General features: G+C 45.4%; 1 protein-coding gene across 2 annotated transcripts in view; it reads left to right on the top strand.

Moving 5' to 3' along the window:
* Positions 1 to 20,485, top strand: part of DLG2 (discs large MAGUK scaffold protein 2) — a 2,211,856-nt gene that overhangs the window by 114,694 nt on the left and 2,076,677 nt on the right. The gene's annotated exons all lie outside the window — the stretch shown is intronic.

Below are 20,485 nucleotides of genomic sequence, written 5' to 3'. Positions count from 1 at the left end.
AAAATACGAAACGATCGGAATACGAAAAAATCTCGTCGTACGAAAAACGAACGAGAACGAACAGGAAAACGGGCATCTTACGAAAAACGAACGGAAACGAACCTACGGAACGATACGAAACGGAACAAAAAAAACCGAAAAAAATGTATGTGCACATGTCTAATGTATACTGCTGTTCAAAGTATATGGGGCCAAAGGGGCTTGTAATGACCTGGGGGGAGGGGGGCGGGGAAACCCATGCTATTTTTCTCAATGATTTTCATCCATATTGCAGGGACCAGACATTACATTAAAGCCGCAAGCAGTTTTAAATGACTTTTTTCTTATAGTAATGCCGCGTACACACGATCATTTTTCAGCATGAAAAAAACGTTGTTTTTAAAAAATTTTATTTAAAAGGATCATGTGTGGGCTTCACATCATTTTTCGGGTTCTGAAAAACGACAAAAAAAAAAATTCGAGCATGCTGCATTTTTTAACAAAGTTTTAAACTATGTAGTTTTTCGGGCTGTAAAAAATGATCGTGTGTGGGCTTAAACGACGTTAAAAACCTGCGCATGCTCAGAAGCAAGTTATGAGACGGGAGCGCTCGTTCTGGTAAAACTAGCGTTCATAATGGAGTAAGCACATTCATCACGCTGTAACAGACAGAAAAGTGTGAATCGTCTTTTACTAACACAGAATCAGCTAAAGCAGCCCAAAGGGTGGCGTAATCCGCATGAGACTTCCCCTTTATAGTGCCGTCGAAAAACTTTATTTTTTCTACATGCTGAAAAATGTTGTTTTTTGTCATGCCGAAAAATTATCGTGTGTACGCGGCATTACAACCAGCAGGTACGATATTAAAAGGAATTAAAAAAAAAATATTCACTTTAAGCATCATTAAAATCACTGGTCCAGAAAAAACGACTGTTTTTAAAACTTTTGTTTCCATTGATACATGTTCCCTGGGGCAAGACCCGGGTTCTCAAACCCGTTTTCCGACAATAACTTGCACATTAGCCTTTAAAATGAGCATATTTGAATTCGAACGAATTCGAACGTTAGACGTCAATGGGGTTCTAAAAGTTTGTGCGAACGATCAGTCCGTTCGTTGGTTCTGGTGCGAAACGAATGGGGGGGGGGGGGGTGTTCGGCTCATCCCTACTGAACACCTTTAAGATGAATTCAAATGATGCTTGCGAACCAAGTTTTCTTATCCAACATCAGTATCTGACCTCACAATGCTGTTTTGACCGAAAGCTCACCAAGCCTGTTGTAGCCACAAAGGAAGCCACATCAATATCAATGCCCATGGTTTTGGAATGGATACCCAACAAGCTCATATAGGTGTGATGGTCATGTATCCACAAATTGGTGGCCAGATAGTGTATGTGAATATGATTGACAACTTCAGCAGCAATCTGAAATAAACAGAAACAGAAAAGGTCTTCTGTATGATTCAAAAATATATTCGGAGGGCATGTCCCTACCATCCATGGTTTTGGATTGTTCAACAAGCTCATATAGGTGTGATGGTCATGTATCCACAAATTGGTGGCCAAATAGTGTATGTGAATATGATTGACATCTTCAGCAGCAATCTGAAACAAACAGAAACAGAAAAGGTCTTCTGTATGATACAAAAATGTATTCGGAGGGCATGTCCCTACCATCCATGGTTTTGGATTGTTCAACAAGCTCATATAGGTGTGACTGACCACAGGGCCATCTTATGGGGCCCTGGCCAGAGTAATGCACTGAGGCCCATACCAGCCTGCTCCAAATTACACACCTACTCTCAAAAATCAAAAATAAATAGCTTAAACATATACTGTAGTTATTCCAATAAAATATAATTTAAACAATAAGAAAACATGCCATAATTCAAACACTGATCAACTCAAAGGGCACAGTACAGAGTGGAGGCAGAAGGGCTCAGTACAGGGGGGGGGGGGAGGGGAGTGGGATCAGGAGAGTACAATACTGGGATCTGGGTGGCACAGTGCAGGTTCCAGGATGCTGCCTGGGACATGGCCATCCCGGGACAGCATAGTAAAAACCGCGACTGTCCCAGCGAATCCGGGACAGTTGGCAAATATGATGTAATGCAGGCCCTGACCCATATTGATTATTTTGGTCCCTGAAAAGTCTCATAATAAGGACAAAATAGGATGGCTTGTCCCTTCCCTAGAATGTCGCATCCCTCTGCTGTGCTTCATTTTTGATCTTCTCACATCTCACATTTTTGATCTTCTCACATTCGCCAAGGGTACTGACTGCACTACCTGACACCCAGGGCTGGACTGGGACAACAATTTGGTCCTGGACTTCATCCAGACTGGCCCAATTGACAGGTCTCTTCCAATGGCGGCCGGACAAACTCACCACCCCCCCCCCCCCGGACGGCCTACCCCGATGGCCACCCAACTTTATTACAGTAGAATGGTTGGTACTGGTACTCTTATAGGCAGTACCAACTGGGAAGCTCATCATTATTCTACCCGGGGCAAAGAATCAGTTCGATGCCCCCCCCATGGGACAAGATTAGGCAGAAATGAGAAACTCCCAGGCCATAGCTGTTGAGTCAGCTGTCTGCCCCTCCCCTGTGCTCCTTTTGGTCCCCCCCATGCTCCTCTGTTGTCCCTTCTGCTCCTCTGGTCCTCCCCCTGCTTCTCTGTTCCCCCACATGCTTCTCTGTTCCCCCCTAGGTGAGCGCTGCGGGGAGGGAGAAGAGGTGAGTGCTGCGGGGAGAGAGAAACAGAAAGGCGGAGAGGGGCGGCGGTCCGCTGTCACTGAAGCCGGCCCACTGAGCCATCGGCCCACCGGGAATCTCCCGGTAGTCCTGATGGCCAGTCCATCCCTGCTGACATCTACAAGAAGCAGCAACTTCCACTCGTTGAAAGAAATATAACCAGTATAAAGCATGGCACAGTAGACACGTTGAATAAGGAAATGGTGTTAAAATGATTCAGGTAAACTTTACAGAAATTACAAACTAAAACGACAATATCCGAAAAAAAAAAAAAATTAAAAGAAGCTCTACATTTTTTCCTCACATTTCCTTGTTTCCTGGATCACGATCACACAGTAAATCCTTGTAGGTGTCAAACCCGTTCCCCGAGTTAGCGATTTAATGCCGCCTGTTGTTCCAGCCGAATTCTGCAGCTTCTTTTTCTCATGTGTGTCCTTGAGAAGTTCCTGGTTTCTCTCTTCTGCTCTCAATTTCATGCAGCGCCGAGTCTAAATATTCATTGCCCTGTCAGGTCACGCCGACTGTCCCCAGAGACATCTGCAAATCTCCCATCTCATTCCAGCCGCCGTAGTGGTGGTTCCATGGAAGCCTATATGAAAAACAGGATGCGTTTTATATTCCAGTCATGAAGGGTGCCTTATGTAAACCTGATCTGGATAATATTTAGTTTGCTAAAGCACATAAAATACTTATATCGCCTTTTTTTCATGCTTTGTTACATCTCAATGCTGCTGATCTCCTCCAGGTCTCTTCCATCTATTTCCTATACACATGCTTTCACGTCTGCATGAGTTGCACATCATTGTTCTCTAGCATGGGGATTGGGTTCTTGGGGCCAGATTCTGAAAGGGCTTACGACGGCGCAACGCCATGTGCGCCGTCGTAAGTCCTAATCTGGGCCGTCGTATCTATGCGACTGATTCTTAGGCCCCGTACACACGAGAGGATTTATCCGCGGATACGGTCCACCGGACCGTTTCAGCAGGTAAATCCTCTCGAGTATTTGCGAGGATTTTGATCCGATGGAGTGTACTCACCATCGGATCGAAATCCGCGCCGAAATCCCATCGCGATGACGTGCCGCGCCGTCGCCGCGATGATGACGCGGCGACGTGCGCGACGCTGTCATATAAGGAATTCCACGCATGCGTCGAATCATTACGACGCATGCGGGGGATTCATTCGGACGGATTGATCCGGTGAGTCTGTACAGACCAGCGGATCAATTCGTTGGGATGGATTCAAGCGGATAGATTTGAAAGCATGTCTTCAAATTTTTATCCGCTGGAAATCCATCCCAGGGGATAAAAATCAGCGGAAACAGATCCGCTGGATTGTACACACCAGGGGATCTATCCGCTGGAGCCGGTCCGCGGATCAATTCCAGCCGATGGATCCTCTCGTGTGTACGGGGCCTTAGAATCAGTTATGCATAGATAACCATTAGATCCGACAGCCGTAAGGCTCTTACGCTGTCGGATCTTAACTGCAATTTTTTTTTCGCCGCTAGGTGTCGCCTCCGTCGTTTTCCCGTTCGAGTATGCAAATTAGCAAAATACACGAATTCCCGAATGTACGCGCGGTCGACGCAGTGAAGATACAACGTTTACGTTAGATTTGCGACGCGTAAAGTTGCCCCTGCTATATGAGGGGCAACCAATGTTAAGTATGGCCGTCGTTCCCGCGTCGAAATTAAAAAATGTACGTTGTTTGCGTAAGTCGTCCGTGAATGGGGCTGGACGCCATTTACGTTCACGTCAAAACCAATGACGTCCTTGCGACGTCATTTAGCGCAATGCACGTCGGGAAATTTTGGGGACGGCGCATGCGCAGTACGTTCGGCGCAGGAACGCGCCTAATTTAAATGATCCACGCCCCCTACCCGGATCATTTGAATTAGGCGGGCTTGCACCGGGGGATTTACGCTATGCCGCAACAACTTTACAGGCAAGTGCTTTGTGAATCAAGCACTTGCCCGTAAAACTTGCGGCGGCGTAACGTAAATGAGATACGTTACGCCGCCGCAGAGATGCGGCGATCTACGAGAATCTGCCCCTTGGTTCCTATGAGTTTGAGAATTGTACAGGTGTGAAATTTATGGTCCCAGAAAATTTTTGAACTTGAGAAAGGCCAATAAGGGGGCTTTTGGTTAATCAAACACCACCACTATAAAAGGGGGGAAAAGAGCAGCCATCCATAGAGGGCACACGGGCGCCCCCTCCCCTATACATGCGTCCGGCCCCCTGATCTACATATGAGTGATGCCGGACCATGGATTCCAATGTGGGGGGTGGGGGTGTTTTTGAAGCAGAGGCCCTAATAGGCTTTTAAGGGGTTGTAAAGGATTTTTTTCCCTAAATAGCTTCCTTTACCTTGAGGGGGGAGGGGGCGAGCAGGAGTGTCAGGACGCCCACTAACACACAGCTCCTTTCTCTATCTGCAAAGTAGAGAGTGTCCTGACCCTCCTGCTCGCCCCCTCAAGAGGCTTTCTCCACACCAGGGAGAAAGCCTCACATTACTGTGTGGAGTTACAGACAGAAGAACAGGAAGTGAGGATTTCTCAGAAGAAATAAAGACATTTAAAAGCAAAATGGAAGGATGAGGTAAGTGAAGGAGGACTGCACTAAGGTAAAGGAAGCTATTTAGGGAATTCTTTTTTTTTTTACCTTTACAACCCCTTTAAAAAAGGCTGAGCTCAGAGCTCAAAGCATTGCGCTCCGAGCCCACCCACCTGTGTAACCATAGCGCATACATTTTTTTCTATTATCACACTAAAGTTCCTCCCCGCCAATCAGGAGGCAGGTCTGTGAGACCAGTTTCCCGATTGGCCAAAGCGTCAGGCGGTCCTTTTGGATGCCTAGAGCTTTGGTGGAAGACAGACGGCAGAGGAAGTTGGAGAAGCGGACACCGGAGCTATCGCTACCCGCACTCCAGGAGAGGATACCACAGACCCGCCACGCAAGCGGGTAAGTTCTGGGCCGGTCCACGGGGGGGCGGGGGTGCTGTGCCACACCGCTGAGGGGGGGGGGGTGTTGCTTGTTTGCCGCACCCCAAAAAAGAACGCACCAGCCGCCACTGGCAGCCATACTCTGTGAACTGGAAACTTGTAGAGAAAGCTGACAAGCTGCACAGGGAGAGATTAGAGTCAGTTAGGAAACTGTACTTTTTCCTTGATTGCTAGCTCTTTGGGCAATCAACCCCTTTGCTGCATTGCTTCTAATTATTGGGGCTTTTGTCTTTCATTTCATTTTCTTTCATTTTATTTTAAGATCGATTCTAGGTCAGTGGTCACTTTTAGTTACTATGCCTTCTATAGTTTTTATAATTTTTTTTTTTGCTTTTTTCATTCCTTTAGTGTTTTATTTTATTTTTTATGTTGATACAGTGTTATTTTTTCTTTTTTTGAGAATGCTAAAAAGCAAGCCATTCACTTGTTATTAGCCATCTATTCTGGTTCGTAGCACGCCACTGCATCGCAGGGGTGTATTTAGGTTTTGTGCTGCCCTAGGCCTGACTAAACTCGTGCACCCCCTAATTAAAATATGTCCCACCCCTTCCTGTCAAGGCCACACCCCTTGAGGTTTAAGACCCACCCTGAAATTTTCAAGTGGGGACACTAGTTCTGATGGCCTGGGGGCGGGGGGGAGACAATGGATTCCCTTAATTTGCATAGATTTCCTCTCACTTCCTGTTTGGCTATGGGACAGGAAGTAAAGGGAAATCTCTGCAATGGGACAGGGATGGTAAAAAATTAGAAGCGACACATCCCCACCCCCCCCCCCCCCACAGTTGCAGAATGCCAACCGCCCACATACTGGAAGCAGTGCGGCCGATTTATGGGGGCGCTAAACTCCAAGCCGGCGGGGACACTGTCCGTGCTGCCCCCCTGCAAAGTGCTGCCCTAGGCCTGGGCCTTGTTGGCCTAGGCCAGGATACAGCATTGCTGCATCGTTTGAAAGAAAAAAGCCACCTCCATTGCGACCATTAGTCCTGCCACAGTGTGAAATTTATTTGCAGTATGCAACTCATGTGCTTGTTATAGTGCTTCTCCCATTCCAAAACCTACTCTTGCAGTGAACATATGAAATTGCTGCTGCTCTTGCGACAATGCTATTCCTCAACAGCAACAAACATTTCATTTATTAACTACTTATTATACCACCCAGCTGCAATGTACTGCGGATTAGCGGCCCAAACACGCAAAGTGATTTACCTGTATGTTGCTGCCTGCTTCCAGGTTTATGCTGTGCGCATGGCCGCCATTAGGAATTTTGGGGCCCCTTACACAGCTTCAGGCATGGGCCCCCTGGAGCAGAGAACCGGGGGGTGCTGCCGCCGCAAATAGAGAAGCGGGGGGGAGTGTCGCAAGTTAAGAAGCGGTGGGCGCAACCGCGAATCTAGAAGCTGGGGGGGCTGCCGCCACCAATTAAGGTCGGGGGGGGGGCTTTGGGTGCTGACAAAAAAATAATAATAAAAAAAAAAAAGGGGGATGCCATCCGGGCCCCTTAGAGGTCGGGGGGGCTTTGGGTGCTGTCGAAAAAAAAAAAAATAATAAAAAAAAAGGGGATGCCATCTGGGCCCTTGGGGACCACCGGGACCCTTACAGGTGTACTGCCTGTATCCCCCTGATGGCAGCCCTGCCCGCTGTGATTGTGCACAGTGGGAGCCTGTCTGCCGTTCGGCTGCATGCAATTACAGCCCAGAGCCTTGTCTTGACAATCAATACATGGCTCTGCACAGAGAGAGCAATCTCTCTCTTCTCATCCATGAAAAGCAGGGAAAAGAAACAAAGTTAAAATCAGCACATATCACACATTGTTAGGCACACATTTAATCATCCTAGATGTTAAATAGGACCATTGATCATCCTAGATGTTAACCCCTTCCCAGCCAGTTATTAGTACAGTGACAGTGTATAGTATTATCACCGATTACTGTATTAACCACTTCACGGCTGCCCTATAGCAGTTTTACTGCTACGGGGCAGCCGCTGTACACTGGTTCACATATATACATTATCTCACAAAAGTGAGCACACAACACACATTTTTGTAAATATTTTATTCTAACTTTTCATGTGACAACACTGAAGAAATTACACTTTGCTACAATGTAAAGTAGTGAGTGTACAGCTTGTATAACAGTGTACATTTGCTGTCCCCTCAAAATAACTCAACACAGTCATTAATGTCTAAACCGCTGGCAACAAAAGTGAGTACACCCCTAAATGTTCCAGAGCTGAAATGGTTAATGTGACTTGGTGATGTAAGTGGCAGTTAGTTCCCCCCCCCCCCCAGTGTCAGTTAGTTTTGTATTGCCCACCGCAGTTCCATTATAAGCCGCTGATCACCACCATTAGTAGTATAAAAAAAAAAAATGTATTCAGTATATATAACATAACAAATTGTTATACGCTTATCTGGATTTTTTTTAATCAAAAATATGTAGCAGAATACATTAGACTTGTGCACAACGAAAACATTTGTTTAGTTTCTTTTCTGTCCTGTTGATTTGTAATCATTCGTAATTTTGCTAAACGGGATTTTTCGTGTTCGGACTAATTCATATTTTCGCAAGGGTAATTTTTCGTTGAATCGGAATGAGTCGTATTAATGTAAGCCTTATTTTTAGTTAATTTATAATTCGTACTTTCGGTAGAGTACATTGTTTTTCATGGATTCGTAACTTTTTATTTGGTCCGTTGATTCGTAATTTTCGGTGTCTCTCTCACAATGGCGCTGCCTAACGTGCTTCAAATGGATTTGTACTTTTCTAAACACATTGTGGTTATTTGTAACGATTGGAAATCTCATATTTTACTTTCATTTTTTGACATGCGGCTATAGCCTCCGCCCCTGTACACCATTTTGAGAGGGAGTTCAGCACGGTGAGAGAGGAGCAGAGAGTGTTATTGTTGGATGTGTGGTTGGGATCACAACAAGTCGACTTGCTGTTGAATTAGGCCACATTAACGCAACAACTAATTATGCCGAAGGCATTCAGGCATTCGCTATTTGCGATATCATTTATTTCGGATTCTGTTTTATTCGTAATTGCTTTGTTCGGAAATTCGAATGCTTCCGAACCTGCGAAAGTTGCTAAATTCGTCCGAATTTCGATTCGTTACGAAACAAATTGCACAAGCCTAGAATACATTTTGACCAAAATTTATGAAGAAATTCGATTTTGTTTGTTATATATTTTATTGGGTATATTTTGTAGCAGAAAGTAAAAAATATTGTTTTTCTTTCAAAATTCTCTGACTTTTTCATTTATTGCGGAGAGAAAAAAAAAGAAAAAAAACAGTGGTGATCAAATAGCATCAAAAGAAAGCTCTATTTGTATTAAAAAAAAAATGATATAAATGTTGTTTGGCTACAGCTTGCATGACCACTTAATTACCGGTTAAAGTAACACAATGCTTAATAGCAAAAAATGGCCTGGTCATGAAAGGGGTAAAATCTTCTGGAGCTCAAGTTGTTAAAGCGGGAGTTCACCCATAAAACATTTTTTACCCTTAGATTGATGCTCATTTTGTCTAGGGGAATCGGCTAGTTTTAAAATCGAAGCTGTACTTACCGTTGTAGAGAGCGATCTTCTCCGCCGCTTCCGTGTATGGTCTTCGGGACTGGGCGTTCCTATTTTGATTGACAGACTTACGACGGTCGCATACATCGCGTCACGAGTAGCCGAAAGAAGTCGAACGTCGGTGCGGCTCTATACTGCGCCTGCGCACCGACGTTTCGGCTACTTTCGGAAAATCGTGACGCGATGGATGCGACCGTCGGAAGCCTGTCGGAAGACTGTCAATCAAAATAGGAACGCCCAGTCCCACAAAATGAGCAGGAATCTAAGGTTAAAATTTTTTATATCCGGGTGAACCTCCACTTTAAATACAATTGATATTAGGTATGACCACTAGAGGGAGACCAATAAATAGAGGTGGATGGACCCTATTTAGCTCAAATGGAAACATTGTAATGATTCTTTAGAATTACATGGAAGGCTCTGTTCACACCAAGCGATGTTGCCACGTAATGGGTTTTTTTTTGCGTGTCTTTGTGGCGCATTTTAAAATCAGCACAATTCATTTTGAATGGGCCTCCCTCTACTCTACTCTACTCCAAAAAGAGGGGCGAGAATGCGGCAACCACTGACTAAAGGTCATCGGCAACCACTGACTAAAGGTCACACAAGATATAATTATATTAATATATTACCATAGTAACCTATCTTGAATACATTCCATTGGGGGGCAACCTGAGATGTGTTTAACCATGCAAGTCATATTTTTTCAAATTGGATATCCTCTCTTTTGGTACATACATTTTTCCCAAAAGAGAGGGATATTCATCTCTTTAATCCAACCATCCGCTGTGGGAGATGCTGGGGAAAGCTGTTTCCTAGCCAATAATATTTTTGCCAAAAACAGGAGGCGGTTAAAAGCCAATATTTTAAAAGATATTCTTCCAAGAGACTCAGCCCACCCAACACACAAATAAGTGGGGTGAGAGGAATTTGAATATCATACGCCGTATTAATTATATCCTCTATTTCCAGATTCCACTAGGTATTCTTTTGATAAAAGTTTATAGAAGATGTCAGTGATTGGGTTACAGCAGAAATTCCCCCTAAAAGTGAAGTTCTACTTCTTCCAGTCTTGGGGGTTTCTTTGGGGTTGGGGGGAGCAGGTACCTAGTTATTGAAGGTACCTGCTTCCACTTCCACTCTGATTGCCTTGGTGATTAGAGCATAATGCCGCGTACACACGATCGGTCAATCCGATGAGAACGTTCTGATGGACCATTTTCATCAGACCAAACCGATCGTGTGTGGGCCCCATCGGTTATTTATCCATCGGTTAAAAAATTTGAAACTTGTTTTAAAATTAACCGATGGATACCTAACTGATAGAAAAAAAACGATCGTTTGTAGGCACGTCCATCGGTTAAAAATCCACGCATGCTCAGATTAAATTAGGGTACGGGAGCGCTCGTTCTGGTAAAACTAGCGTTTGTTATGGAGATAGCACATTCATCACGCTGTAACAGACAAAAAAGCGTGAATCGTTTTTTACTAACACAAAATCAGCTAAAGCAGCCCCAAGGGTGGCGCCATTGGATTTGAACTTCCCCTTTATAGTGCCGTCGTACGTGGTTTACGCGACCGCGTTCTGACACAATCGTTTTTTTAACCGATGGTGTGTAGGCACGACTGACCATCAGTCAGCTTCATCGGTTAACTGATGGAAAAATCCATCAGAGCGCTCTCATCGGATTGACCGATCGTGTGTACAGGGCATAAGTCCCACCCCACCTGCAACCTTCTTGAACACATTACAGGTCCCAGAAGGCTGCGACACCAATCACAAAGCGCAGTGCGACCTGCACGTGTACAGCAGGAACCTGACTGTAAAGCCACAAGGAGTCACAGCCGGCTTCCTTAGTAAACATGCCAGGGAAGAACTGGTTCAGGTGTGGATAGCGCTGGATCCCTGGACCGGTAAAGTTAATTGTATTGTAATTTGTTTTGTTTTCGCTGCAGAAAGTGCAGCGTTGTCACATTTTTAAAGGAAGTGGGAAATCAAGAAATCTACAGGTAGTATCCACGGGTTGTAAAGCTATGTATGTTATGGGGGGACTAACATAAACTAAAATGTAAATGCTATTGTTGTAATATGTTGGCCGATTTATGTAGGATATTATCATATATATGTATACATATACATACAGTACAATATTGACCAGGACAGAATTCAGTTGACAATGGTTGAGTTGTCCAAGCCAACTCAATTTTAACATATCAAAGGGGCAGCTGATGACTCTGTGCTATGTTGATGTTAATATGCAAGAATGCAGATTAGGGCAGTTTATGACTGCAGCTGTTTATAGCTAGAGGTCATTATCTGTCAATTTGAAAGACAGACGCAGATCAAAGGCCTAATGAAAACGGCCAATCGAACTGTTTAGCCCTTTGGTGTATAGGGGGTATAAGCTGGCATTCAGTCCCTGTCATTCTCCATGAAGATGAAGGCACAGGTGTAGGTATAGTCCAGTACAAATGGGATTCTGAAGGCTACTGTTTGTTGGATTTTGTTATCTGTTGCAAGTACTGTATCTTATGGACTTTGTTCTGTCTGAAGTTTCAATAAATGCATCTCTCTGGAAGAATCGGGTTGCTGCTGGAAATTACTCACATCATTATAATAATAACTAAATAATGACCCACTCACTAAACTATATCACTACATTCATAATTATATTATCAATATGCAATCAATTATTAATAATTGATAATTATTTCATTATCATCGAAAAACTAAATCACTACATTGGTGCCGTGACTCGGACATATTACAACAGCTCTTGCCAGACTGCATCATCTACTTTTCCCAAATTTCCCAAAATACCAATTTAAGATAGTTTTTGTCACAGAAGAAGTTTTATCTTTATACAGTGCCTTGAAAAAGTATTCACCCCCCTTGAAATTTTCCACATTTTGTCATGTTACAACCAAAAACGTAAAAGTATTTTATTGGGATTTTATGTGATAGCCCAACACAAAGTGGCACATAATTGTGAAGTGAAAGAAAAATGATAAATTATTTTCAACATTTTTTTACAAATAAATATCTGAAAAGTGTGGCGTGCATTTATATTCAGCCCCCTTTACTCTGATACCCCTAACTAAAATCTAGTGGAATCAATTGTCTTAAGAAGTCACCTAATTAGTAAATAGAGTCCTCCTGTTTATAAGTAATCTCAGTATAAATACAGCTGTTCTGTTAAGCCCTCAGAGGTTTGTTAGCAAACCTTAGTAAACAAACAGCATCATGAGGGCCAAGGAACACACCAGACAGGTCAGGGATAAAGTTGTGGAGAAGTTTAAAGCAGGTTAGGCTATAAAAAAATATCCCAAGCTTTGAACATCTCACAGAGCACTGTTCAATCCATCATCCGAAAATGGAAAGAGTATGGCACAACTGCAAACCTACCAAGACATGGCCGTCCACCTAAACTGACAGGCCAGGCAAGGAGAACATTAATCAGAGAAGAGGCCCACGGCAACCCTGGAGGAGCTGCAGAGATCCACAGCTCAGATGGGAGAATCTGTCCACAAGACAACTATTAGTCCTGCACTCCACAAATTGGGCCTCTATAGAAGAGTAGCACGAAGAAAGCCATTGTTGAAAGAAAGCCATAAGAAGTCCCATTTGCGGTTTGTGAGAAGCCATATGAGGGACACAGCAAACATGTGGAAGAAGGTGCTCTGGTCAGATGAGACCAAAATTGAACTCTTTGGCCTAAAAGCAAAACGTTATGTGTGGCAGAAAAAGAACACTGCACATCACCCTGAACACACCATCCTCACCGTGAAACATGGTGGTGGCAGCATCATGTTGTGGGGATGCTTTTCTTCAGCAGGGACAGGGAAGCTGGTCAGAGTTGATTGGATGATGGATGGAGCCAAATACAGGGCAATATTGGAAGAAAACCTGTTACTGTCTGCAAAAGACTTGTGACTGGGGAAGAAGTTCACTTTCCAGCAGGACAACGACCCTAAACATACAGCCAGAGCTACATTGGAATGGTTTAGATCAAATCATATTCATATATTAGAATGGCCCAGTCAAAGTTCTGACCTAAATCCAATTGAGAATCTGTGGCAAGGATTGAAAATTGCTGTTCACAGACGCTCTCCATCCAATCTGACAGAGCTTGAGCTATTTTGCACAGAAGAATAGGCAAAACATTTACTCTCTATGGGCCAAATTCTCAAAAGAGATACGCAGGCGGAACTGCTGTTCAGCCTGCGTATCTCTGTGCCTAACTTTGGAAACGATCCTCAAAAGGCTTTTTCCAAAGTTAGGCAGAAGATCTGACATCTGTAAGACACTTACACTGTCAGATCTTAGGATGCAGTACCGCATCCGCCGCTGGGGGCATTTCTCATTGAAATGCCGCTTTGAGTATGCAAATGAGGACTTAAGCAGATCCACAAAGCTTTTAAGCATTGTGATTTCTGCTTAAGTTCCGATTTGCTTGCGCAAAACTAGGGCTGGTTTTACAATGTGGAAAGATAGTAACACCATGTAAAAGCCCATTCAAGCGACGGCATTTGGTATGCATTCCTGAGGGAGAACTCCACGGCAATTTGTAAAATCAAAACCGGCATGGGTTCCCCCCCCCCAGGAGCATACCAGGCCCTTAGGTCTGGTATGGGTTGTAAGGAGACCCCCCCTACGCCGAAAAATCGACGTAGGGGGTCCCCCTACAATCCATACCAGACCCGTATCCAAAGCACGCTACCCGGCCGGCCAGGAATGGGAGTGGGGACGAGCGTGCGCCCCCCCCCCTCCTGAGCCGTACCAGGCCGCATGCCCTCAACATGGGGGGGTTGGGTGCTCTGGGGCAGGGGGGCGCACTGCGGGCCCCCCCACCCCAGAGCACCCTGTCCCCATGTTGATGAGGACAGGACCTCTTCCCGACAACCCTGGCCGTTGGTTGTCGGGGTCTGCGGGCGGGGGCTTATCGGAATCTGGGAGTCCCCTCAAATAAGGGGGCCCCCAGATACCGGCCCCCCACCCTAAGTGAATGGATATGGGGTACATCGTACCCCTACCCATTCACCTGGAGGAAAAGTGATAGTTATTAAACACACAACACAAGGGTTTTTAAAATCATTTATTAGTCTGCTCCGGAGGCCCCCCCTGTCTTCTTTAGCTCTAATACCAGGGAGGGCTTCTTCTTCCGCTCTCCGGGGGTCTTCTCCGCTCTCCGGTGGTCTTCTCCGCTCTCCGGGGGTCTTCTTCTATCTTCGCCGCTCTCCGCTGTTGACTCGGCGCACCCCGGTTCTTCTCCAGCTGTCCGGTGCCTTCTCCTTCAGCACTGGCTGCCTGCTATCTTCGTGTGTTGGCTCAATTACTAGCAGGCAGCCAGCGCGGTCTTCTGTGACGTCATCTTCTTCTCTTCTCTTCTTCTCCCTTCTTCCGATGTTGACTCGACGCCTCTTCTCACTGCAATGATGGAAGCGCGCCTTGCATCCCATTTATATAGGCCTCACCGTCCCATCATGCTCCGGTAGGTACCCACGTGGTGGGTGCCTACCCACGGGTCTGGTATGGATTGTAATTTTCGGCGTAGGGGGGGTCTCCTTACAACCCATACCAGACCTAAGGGCCTGGTATGCTCCTGGGGGGGAACCCATGCCGTTTTTTTCTTTGAAAATTGGCATGGAGTTCTCCCTCTCAGGAATGCATGCCGAGCGACGCTGTCATTTTTTTATTTTTTTTTCCCGGCGCGTAGTTTTTTTTTCACCCGTCGCAACTTTATTGTCCCGCCGCAATCCACAAAGCCCGGCGTAAATTACGTTCGCGCGCTGCACGTCGGGAAAATTACGTCACACGCATGCGCAGTACGGCCGGCGCGGGAGCGCGCCTCATTTAAATTGTAATCGCCCCCCGGAGAGGAGGACCGCCTTGCGACGGAGGCACTTAAGTTACACGGCGTGTAATTTCTAGGTAAGTGCTTTGAAGATCGGGCACTTAGGTAGAAATGTAACGCCTGTGTAACTTAAAGCGGTGGTTCACCCTCCTTCACATCATTAGACCATTACATTCGGCATCGTAGCGCGAGCTACGGTATGCCGGTCTTAAATTTTTAATCCCCGTACTCACTGTGCTATCGATGATTGAAGAATCCGACTCCCGGGGGGAATGGGCGTGCCTATGGAGAGGGAGGATGATTGACGGCCGGCTCTGGCACGTCACGCTCCCCGAAGACAGCCGGAGTAGGTCTCGGCTCTTCACGGCGCCTGCGCACAGGCTATGCGCAGGCGCCGTGAATAGCCAAGCCTATTTCGGCTATTTCCGGAGAAGCGTGACGTGCCAGGGCCGGCCGTCAATCACCTTCTCTCACCATAGGAACGCCCATTCCCCGGAATCTTCAATGAGCCATAGCACAGTGAGTACGGGGATAAAAAATGTAAGACCGGCATACCGTAGCTCGCGCTACGATGCCGAATGTAATGGTCTAATAAAAAAAAACATTTTTTTTTTTTTAACAGGGTGAACCCCCGCTTTAACTGCTGAAAGTTAAGTTAGGCAGCTTTTTTGAGAATTTGGCCCTATATGTGTAAAGCTGGTAGAGACATCCCCAAAAAGAATTGCAGCTGTAATTGCAGTGAAAAGCAGTTCTACAAAGTATTGATTCAGGGGGGCTGAATACAAATGCTAACCACACTTTTCACATATATTTTTGATAAAAAAAATAAAAAAACATTTATAATTTTCCTTTCACTTCACAATTATGTGCCACTTTGTGTTGGTCTATCACATAAAATCCCAATAAAATACATTTTACATTTTTGACAAAATGTGGAAAATTTCAAGGGGGATGAACACTTTTTTAAGGCACTGTACATGTGTAGACACACTATGCAGGGCCGGATTCCAGACAGGCCTCGGGGTGGCAGTGAGTGCAGGGGCGGTGCCACATTCGCAACAAAAACAAAGTTGTGGTGAGTACAGATCACGCACTGTTATATTCTCCATTGCTAAACGTACACACTAATGACACCGCCAGTGACAGCCTGTGTCTGACAAGCAGTTCTCATGTCCAATAAACACACACCATAGTAGCCAGCGCATCCAATCAACGCTTACCAAAATAGCTTCTAGCGATACCATGTCACGCCCACCGGCATGGCGCTACCAAACTCAAAGCAAAATTCCCTTAAGGGAAGCGTGCCTGCAGACAGACGTCACCGTCTACCAATAGCAGCGAGCATTGGCGCTAGTGGGCGTTCGCTGGTCCCAAGCGCTGGGTGTACCCAGGGAAAGTAGGCAGGGTTTCGGCTGACTGTAGGGTTTGGTTGTGGCTGTGAGGAATGTAGCGTTGTGAATATGAGGTATATGTTTGTGTATTGTAACAGACAAATGATTTATTGGACGGCGCACTCCCCGGAGGTGAGTGTTGGGGGGTCACAGTGTGAGGGCCGCTCTCTGCTACATCCTGAGGGGCTCAAGGCCTTTTATATTACAGCCTGACAGGATTGGTGGGAAGACTTGTGGAGAAGAGAGGAGAGGAAAGTGTCCATATGACCTTCTGTGTCAGGTGAGATGCTGCACTCACTCCTATACACAGTGGGGTAGATTCAGGAACAATTTCCGCCGGTGTAGACTGAGATTGCGCTGTAAATGGCAATTTGCGCCGGCGTATCTCCGCGCCGTATTCAGCAAACAATATTACGCCGTAACGTAGATTTTTTTTTTCGCTTGGACCTTTCCACGCCGGTGCGGCGTGGGCGCCCATTTACGCTGGTCTGAACTAGCGCGGCCCTGGTTTTTCTATTTTAAATATGCAAATGAGGGAGTTGGTCCGATTCAGCAAATTACGAATTGCCGGCGCAGGCTACTCCCGGTGCGTGTAACTCTGGTTTGCAGCGGAAAGTTACCCTTTATAAAGCAGGGGTAACTTTGCACCAGACTTGCTCAAGTCAGCTGGAGAGGGCCCGGATGGCCCGGATGGGAACCCCCTTAAAGGTCCGGAGGCCACCAGGGCCCCAGATGGCAACCCCCCTTTTTTTTATAAAAATAAATTACCAAATAAAGGGGGCTTTCCATCCGGGACCTCTGGGCCCTTTAATAATAATAATAATAATAATGATAATAATAATAATTATATATATATTTTTTTGTCCGAAAGGCACTGGCCGTGAACTTGTTCTGCATACAGACGGCAGAACTTTTTCAGCCAACATTCACGAAACTACGTAGTTTTTCTGCTCTTTTGTCCGATGGAGCGTACAGACAGTTTGATTATACGACAAAACACGTCCATCGGAATATTCGATCCCAAAGGTGTTGAGGTCAGGACTCTGTGCAGGCTAGTCCAGTTCCTCCACCCCAAACTCACTCATTTATGTCTTTATGGTCCTTGCTTTGTGGACTGGTCCAAATCATTTGATGAAAGGGGGGATTATGGTGGGGGGTTGTTTTTCAGGGGTTGGGTTGGCCCCTTAGTTCCATTGAAGAGAACTCTTAAGGCGTCAGCATACCAAGACATTTTGGACAATTTCATGCTCCCAACTTTGTGGGAACAGTTTGGGGAGGGCCCCTTCCTGTTCCAACATGACTGCTCACCAGTGCACAAAGCAAGGTCCATAAAGACACGGATGAGCAAGTTTGGGGTGGAGGAACTTGACTGGCCTGCACAGAGTCCTTACCTCAACTCGATAGAACACCTTTGAAATGAATTAGAGCAGAGACTGCCAGGCCTTCTTGTCCATCAAAAAAATATAATTACAAATATATTAAAAAAAATATATATTTTTTTTTTAAAAAAAGGGGGGTTCCTATCTGGGCCCCTGGGGACCCCCGGGCCCCTTACAGGTGTACTGCCTGTACCCCCCTGATGGCGGCCCTGGTCATAAGTCTCCATTGCTGTTATGAGGGCTGACATCTCCTGGGTGTTAAAGTTTTTTTTCCTCCTCTGCCTGTGGGGAACGGGAGCAGCCATCTCACAGCAAATGTACCTTCCCTGGGGGGGGAATAAAACTGGATGTACATTTGCATCGGCTGGGCGTAAGTTGGGCCGGCGTATCTCTGTAAGTTGGGCCGGCATAGTTGTGAGCATGCTCAGAAGGGAACGAACGTACTGAGCATGCTCCGTTCAAGATACGCCGGGCGTAAATCACTGCTCCACGTTCAGAACATCATTTGCATAAGGTCACACCCACTTCCACTTACGCCGAGGAAATTAAGTTAGGCCGGTGCAAAGTTAGGCACAAGTGCTTTGTGAATACCCTACCTGCCTCTCCACGCTGGTCCGGCGTAGTGTAAAAAAGATGCACTGCGCCGGACCAAAGATCAGCTGATGTTCCTGAATCTGGCCCACTGTAATATAACAGCAATAAGCTCATCTCTGCCTGCTACCCATTCTGGTCCTGTTCCTGACCCGTGTTGCTTCCCGGTACTTCTCCTGTGTACATAGTTAATCAGATATTTTGTTTTCCTACATTTCATGCAGTTTACTGGGTTATGTATAGGTTGCTGTATTTACAGTATGTTTTATGTCACATATACAGCAACAGGAGAAGTACTAGGAAGCAACACGGGTCAGGAACAGGGCCAGAATGGGTATCAGGCAGAGATGAGCTTGGTGTTGTTATATTGATACATGCCCATATTTAGTCAATGTCATTTATCTTTTTTTTTTTCTAAAACCACATCAGATTCTACCACAGCAAGAGACTTGCTCGTGATTTAATTAATTTATAAATATAGTCTCTTCTTCGGTTTTGCATCATTTGTGGTTTTCCGTATATTATTTTATATATTTATCTTTTGCTTCCTTCATTTTTTTATTTTTTTCCCCCTTTTTTTAATTACTATTAGTTTACGTATCAAATTTGATTATAGACAAAACCCTCTCTCCGCTCCCCCCCCCTATCTCCTAATGGTTTGTTCCTTCCTCTTTATTCCTCTATTATTTTTTCCACATATTCCTCCGATGATTTAAAGTCTTTGCACTGTCTCCATGCGCGCGGGAGATTTCCTTTCCAGCATGGGTCGGCGGGGCCGGCCCTTCAGCCGAGGATCCCCCCTGCGCATGCGCCGCTGCAATCAGCGGCACATTGCGAGGGGAATATCTCCTAAACTGTAGAGGTTTAGGAGATATTCTTTATATCTACAGGTAAGGCCCCATACACACCATAGAATCTATCCGCAGATAAATCCCATCAAATGGGTTTCTGCGGATATATCCTATGGTGTGTACACTCCGTCGGATATTTATCCGCGGATAAATCTCCCCTGGGATGGATTTCCAGCAGATGGATATTTGCTGACATGCTCAACAAATCCATCTGCTGGAATCCATTCCAACGGATGGATCCGCTCGTCTGTACAGACTTACCGGATCCATCCGTCCAAAGGGATTCCCCGCACGCGTCGTAATGATTTGACGCATGCGTGGAATTCCTTATATGACAGCGTCGCGCCCGTCGCCGCGTCATAATAGCGGCGACGGCGCGACACGTCATCGGCAGAGGATTTCAGCGCGGATTTCAATGCGATGGTGTGTACACGCCATCGCATAGAAATCCTCTGAAATCCTCGAGAGGATTTATCCGCGGATACGGTCCGCTGGACCGTATCTGCGGATAAATCCTCTCGTGTGTATGGGGCCTCAGCCTTATTATAGGCTTACCTGTAGGCAAAAGTGAAAAAAGTGGGTTTACAACCACTTTAGGTTGGCCCCGCGTCACAACTACATAGATATTCCATTTTGTTGTAGTTTTCCACTCTTTCAAACCATTCTTTTATATCTGTTTTTTTTATACTTTGCCAATTTTTGGGTATGAATCCTTTTGCGGCATTTATTAATGGTGGGATTAATGTTTTCCTATATCTTATGTTTGATTCTTTTGATTCATGGAACACACAAGCTTGTATACTATTAGATATCTTTTCTCCAGTTATTACTTCCACATATTCCCGAATTTCCTGCCAGTATTCCTTTATCTTTGGACAGTCCCACCATATGTGTGTAGTTGTTCAAATCTGTCCACATTCTCTCCAACACAATGGGGTTTTGTCTTTATTATATTTATGAATCACTTCAGGTGTCCTATGCCATCTCGAAATGCATTTGTAGTTCATTTCAATTGTATTCATATCAGTTGCGGTGTTATGTACGGATGCTATTATTCTTTCAACTTGTTGATCCTCAAATTTCTTGTTTATTTCTT

Source organism: Rana temporaria, chromosome 2, assembly GCF_905171775.1.
Source record: "Rana temporaria chromosome 2, aRanTem1.1, whole genome shotgun sequence".
NCBI classification, from domain to species: Eukaryota; Metazoa; Chordata; class Amphibia; order Anura; family Ranidae; genus Rana; species Rana temporaria.
The sequence above is the reverse complement of the archived record's forward strand: the minus strand, read 5'-3'. Positions and strand labels throughout refer to the sequence as shown.